The sequence below is a fragment of the Limulus polyphemus genome, unplaced genomic scaffold (assembly GCF_000517525.1).
Source record: "Limulus polyphemus unplaced genomic scaffold, Limulus_polyphemus-2.1.2 Scaffold23, whole genome shotgun sequence".
NCBI classification, from domain to species: Eukaryota; Metazoa; Arthropoda; class Merostomata; order Xiphosura; family Limulidae; genus Limulus; species Limulus polyphemus.
In genome coordinates, this window is record NW_013665633.1 from 325,519 (window position 1) to 331,412 (window position 5,894).

Consider the following 5,894-nt stretch of genomic DNA (forward strand, 5'->3'; position numbering starts at 1 on the left):
AACCCACTTTGAGACTAATAATGGTTGGAGACGGCTTGAATGGGTAATGAAGAAAAAATTTAATATAAGTTTAACATAACAGCAAATGAACAAAGTTTCGACAAGGTTTTGTCACCATGGTCCCTGATGATGACAAAACCTTGTCGAAACGTTGTACATTTGCTGTTATGTTAAACTTATATTAAAGTTATTCTTCATTACTCATTCAAACCGTCTCCAGCCATTGTTAGAAAGGTTGTTTCTTTTCATAACTTCGGTGATATAACAGCAAAATAGTTTAATCAGAAGTTTTACAGAATTGAGCTGTAGCCAAAAGCAAAATAAAATTTACCAAGTAGTGTTTCAGTTAAGCCTTATGTTACGTTTATATATTGTCACGACAGCGGAAGTCACGTGACGCTGGAAGCATGCGCGCTGGAGTTTCTAGAAGGATCATGACTGTCCCTGGCAACTATAGTCTTTTCTAGGCGGACTCTATTTTAGTATATAAGCCCGGCAAATAAAGCGGACAAATAATAGCAGATTGAAGAGAGATATAGAGACAGATAATTGAGTCAAGTGAGCGGTAGTGACTGTAAGTAAAGTGCGTGAATCGTTGTGAATTATAGCGTATGTGTAAGTTAAAGTGACTGTGGAAATTCTATGTATTGCAAAGTTGTATTGAGAAAGAATAAATTAGTTTTATTTAATAAAGGACTTGTATTGCTGAAGTTCTTCGGAAAGAATGTTTACGGGAAATTAACAAACGACCAGAGACGTAACAGTATTAGGCCTAATGCTTAAATTTGACTACCAATATTATTAACGTTATAAAGTCCATGTTTAAACAATTTTAAGTGGTGAATAAATGTTAATTAATAAATACTATTTTGGTATTTTAATACGTATATTATCTACTTGACCTTGAAACATAAAGAAATGTAAACGTTTATTACTACCAAATATCTTTTATTCTTTGCACAGTCGAAATATCTGAAAATTTGTTGGAATTTCCGCACTATGGTTTCTACTTCCTGGCTTAGAATACAGTGAAAAGGCTCAAGAATGCTATTTAAGTCTATTTCAGAGTGCACACGTATTTTTGTTCATGATAATAATTAATTTTTCGGTGTAGTTTTTACTAAAAATGTGGTGATTAAAAAATTACTTGAGACTGATGAAATAAGTGAAGAGTAGGTGCATTTTGGAGGTACAGATAAATTCGTTTTAGTTAAATTCTATAAGTTTCGTTAATCATTTAACAATTTACAAAGTTGTGTTTCAGCTAAGCCTTACGTTACGTTTATGTATCTTAGGCCTAATACTTAAATTAGACTACAAATAGGCCTGCTATTACTAACGTTATAAAGTCAGTGCTTACAAAGTTAATTAAGAAATATTCTTTTGGTATTTTAACACATACATTACCTACTTGGCCTTAAAATATAAATAAAAACAAACGTTTATTACAAACCAAATATCTTTATATTTAGTGTCTCATGAGGTACAGATATAAGCCATGTTCCGCTAAAGTACTCTTTTACACAGGCCTGCGATGGTTTTATTGTCTTGAAATTTTTACATGTTCGACGGTAATTCCTGTGCGCTGAATTCGAAAATGATATATTTCTCCATCACGTACAGATTTTTTCACAAAACGTCATAACGCAATACATAAGAGAAAGACCACAACACGTAGTTTTGAGACTAAAATACGTAGACTTCACAAAAAAAAAATCAGGATGAATGAGGATACATATTCGTTTGAAATTAATGCACTTCCCTTTTCTTCAGTTTGTTTGTATTTTTGTTAACAAACATGATAATAAAACATTGTTGTAAAGGAAATAATAATTTGATCCAAGTAAGAGTTTTTCGTTTTTCCCGATTTGTAAAATTTGTGATGGTCAATCCCACTATTCGTAGGTAAAAGAGTGGACCACAGTAAAACTGAAGTTAATTAATAAATATTATTTTGGTATTTTAACACATATATTACCTACTTGGTCTTAAAACATAAAGAAAAATATGCGTATATTTCTACCAAATATCCTTTAATCCTTTGTACAGTCGAAAACGTTGGAAATTTGTCAGTAGTTTTTTTGTAATTTAAGACAAAAATTTAAAACGTCGTTTATATCATTCTATTTTACAAAGTTAAAATTCTCCTAGCTCTTCACATGTCAGAAAAGTTTCGTAATTAATATGTTACTTTGAAAGGAATTTGATGAGATTCGTGTTTTTCACATCAGAAAAGTACATGAAAATTCAGCATTTAAATGAAGAAAGTTACATTACTTTGGGGTACAGTTGACTGTTTGGTAGCTTAAATGGATTATATATTTGAGGCACAGAATCCTTGCTTTTCAGATCTAAAGTTGAAACCTAAGTGCAGTCATACAAACATTCGCTTAGTCAGTTGGTAGCAAATTTTTTAAAAAGCATAATTTTTGTGATACCATTAACCACTCAGCAGTCTGGTTGTTTGTTATCTTATGCACACAGCATTCAAAATTATTAGGTCAGAGTTCCCTGTGGCTTAGGCGTAGCCATCCCTGATTTCGAACTGCGAAAGAAAGACAACCAATCGAGAGCACCGACACTCTTATAACGCACCCACAGCTTAAAGTGTGAAGCACGTCTCGACCCCCCTCAGTTTCAAACATCTGAGAAGCTTACAAATTAATGCCCAAATTGTGGATCTAATTTTCTTTCACACTTTATTAGATTCACAATAAAAGCTGCAAATCCCGCTATACAGTCAGTCATTAATAGCCTAAGAATTAGCGGTGTGTGCTGTTGACTGCCACTTTTTCCTCTTATCTGTCAATTCAAAATTAGGAACGTTTAGAGCAGATAGCACTTGAGTAGCTTTGTGCGATTATCCGAAAATAAACAAATTCTTCCATGTCTGTCCCACAAACGTCATGTCATACAAATGATTTTCGGCCGTAAGATTTTTTGGACTAGAATTTTGTCAAAATTTTGAGATTTGCATCAGTCCAGTTTATTGCTGGAATGATAAGTGCTTAAGTTGAATTATAGTAGCAGTAGATTCAGTGCCAACTCGCATCTAACAAAGATTTCTAATCATCTTTCCGTTGATTCTCCTGAAAGAGTTTTTAAATAGCAACACTTACTAGGAATGAAGCAGTTGTATTTATAATAAGTATATGTTGCTCTTTCCGTGTTTCCAAATTGTACGTTATTATATTTTCTTCTTATTCCCATGTTCTGGTAAAGTTTACAGAATAATCTTCTTTTTGTGTGCGTGGTCTTGCGGTAATTTGTTTGGCACGGATGAAATGCCCTTGTTGACTACAAAGATCCCAACGTCTCTCCAGCTGTTGTTTCAAGGTGGTTTTGTTAGGTTAGATTAATCTGCAAAAGACTGCAACGGACTCAAGTCTTGTGGTGGGTAGCGTTTCGCTTTCTATTAAACTGAAGGCCACAGCATATAGAGTTTGAAGCGTTGTCCACGAAAGACTTCGCGAAAAGCGCAAAATAAAGTAGACACTATAAAATTAGTTAAAGATTTACAAACTAAATTCACAATTACTGTCTTTTTCCATGAGGTATTCAGTATTATGTATCAGTGTTCTTGAAGATTTAGCTTTATTAATTTCTTACAGCATTCAAACAGTACACCAAAACTTAAAACATATCAGCGAAATTGTAGCACAGTTATTAAATATAATGAAATCAGTGTATTATGAAATACGGGAAAAAAGCATTTTGTTTAACTTGTCACTCGAGGCACATTACGAGATAAGTTTCAGAATTAGATTACTGAAACGTTCAAAGGGGATAAGTGAAAATTCTATCTGTTTACATATTCTCAGATGATCTTTGGAAAACAAAATATGGTCGAAGGCGGTTGCGTAGAGTTTCTCTATGTCTGAGGAACATGTATGATGACAGTAAACGGTTTATAGCGATTTTTGCTCTTTTTCTTACGAGAATTTCACAAATCTAACAAACATAACAATTACTTATTGATGTAGACATGGTGTGCTTGCTCTTTACAATACACGTTCGTGTTCAGCCTTACAGATATTATAAAATAGCCCAAAGACAGTTGCATGGTCAAACATTTCAAATAGATTTATGTCGGTACAACCGAGACAGAATCTCAGAGTAGCCAAATTTGACTCCAAATATGGAGCATTTTTGTAAGAAACGGCTTTTCAGCCAAAGAGAGACGGAACTTATAATAAGCATCACTTTCTAAGATGTCCATTATAATGAAAGTTTATAAAACAGAAACTCCCCAAAATTCATTTGCGTCTTTACATTCAGCATTTCGCCCATTTAATTTCGCAATTATATATTTGATTACGTTTATATCATATTTTGAATTAATCATTATCTGCTACACAACGGACTGTTTTCGTTCTACTCACCGTTGGGAATCGAACCCATGGTGTAAACGTGTTTATCCATAAACTTGCCACTGACCCAACCAGGAACCAATAGCTTTTACTTGTAAGTTTCTTTTGTGTGTGTGTGTGTGAAACTTTCTTTTAAACTAGAGAGGGGTTTGAATGTGTGAACATTTACTTTGTAGAGTATTTCACTCTAATTTGATATTTTTTATTAGTATTAAGCATTTATTAATATAGTTTTTACGAACAGAGCATACAGTGTTACTTGTTAATTGACCTTAGTCTTTCTGTTAAAATTCTTAAAGTAGTCTTATTCTGAAATATTCTGAAATGCCCCCCATTGGCACAGCGGTATGTCTGCGGACTTACAACGCTAGAATCCGGGTTTCGATACCCGTGGTGGGCAGAGCACAGATAGCCCATTGTGTAGCTTTGTGCTTAAATAAAAAAACAAAAAAAACTCCTATTGAAAAGTTCCCCCCCCCCACCCCGCCGGTGGATCGACGACAAGTCTACGAACTTAAAATTCTAAAATCCGTGGTTCAATTCACTCTGGTGGACAGTACGCAGATAGCCTATTTTGTAGCTTTGCGCTAAAACGAATGAACAAACAAAACCTATTAAAAACACAGCATGCAAAAAAACTGATCAGGATATAAAGCGTTAATTTAGCGCTAAAAAAAAGGTTTCCACATAAAAAAGCTTATAGTCAACTAGTCTCAAATACTTAAATCAAATGATTAATGAAAAATTGTTCCATATAAAACAGTTTATAGTCAACTATATTAAACATCTTAAAACAAATGATTAATGTAAACAAGATAGTTGTGAGTGAGTTTTTTATTTGTGTTACGGTTTTTCAATCCTTTAATTCGAAATATTTGAACAGACATAACTGTTTTCATCGTGTCTCCGGTGGCTCAGTAGTAACCTTGAGGGCTTGTAACACTAAAATCTGGGTTCGATACTTGCGTAGGACACATCACAGATAGCCCGTTGTGTAACTTTACGCTTAAAGACCCGGCATGGCCAGGTGGTTAGGGCGCTCGACTCCCAATCTGAAGGTCGTGGGTTCGAATCGCTATCACACCAAACATGCTCGCTCTTTCAGCCGTCAATCGCACTATTCGTTGGTAAAAGAGTAGCCCAAGAGTTGGCGGTGGGTGGTGATGACTAGCTGCCTTCCGTGTAGTCTTACACTGCTCAATTAGGGACGCTTAGTAACAAGTAAACAAAAGATTCGTGGTTGCGCTACTTCTCTCTGTGTCACAAAACAAACGCTTTAAAAATAAATATATCTTTCACCTTGACAAACGAAATTGTTTACTCATAGCTAAAATATGATTTTTACGATATTATTATATTCATTGTTTACATTAAAAAAGATTTTGAGCACCTAATGCTGGCGAAGCTGCGTTGCCTAATATATCTAATATCTGTGACAAAAACAGACGGTTTTTTCAAATTCTTCTTAATTTATTTATATTGTACGCCAGTGGTCGGCAACCTTTTTTGATCGCAGGTCAATTA

General features: G+C 34.3%; 1 protein-coding gene across 3 annotated transcripts in view; it reads left to right on the forward strand.

Moving 5' to 3' along the window:
- LOC111085609 overlaps positions 1 to 5,894 on the forward strand; it is a 71,058-nt gene that overhangs the window by 11,940 nt on the left and 53,224 nt on the right. The window lies entirely within an intron of this gene.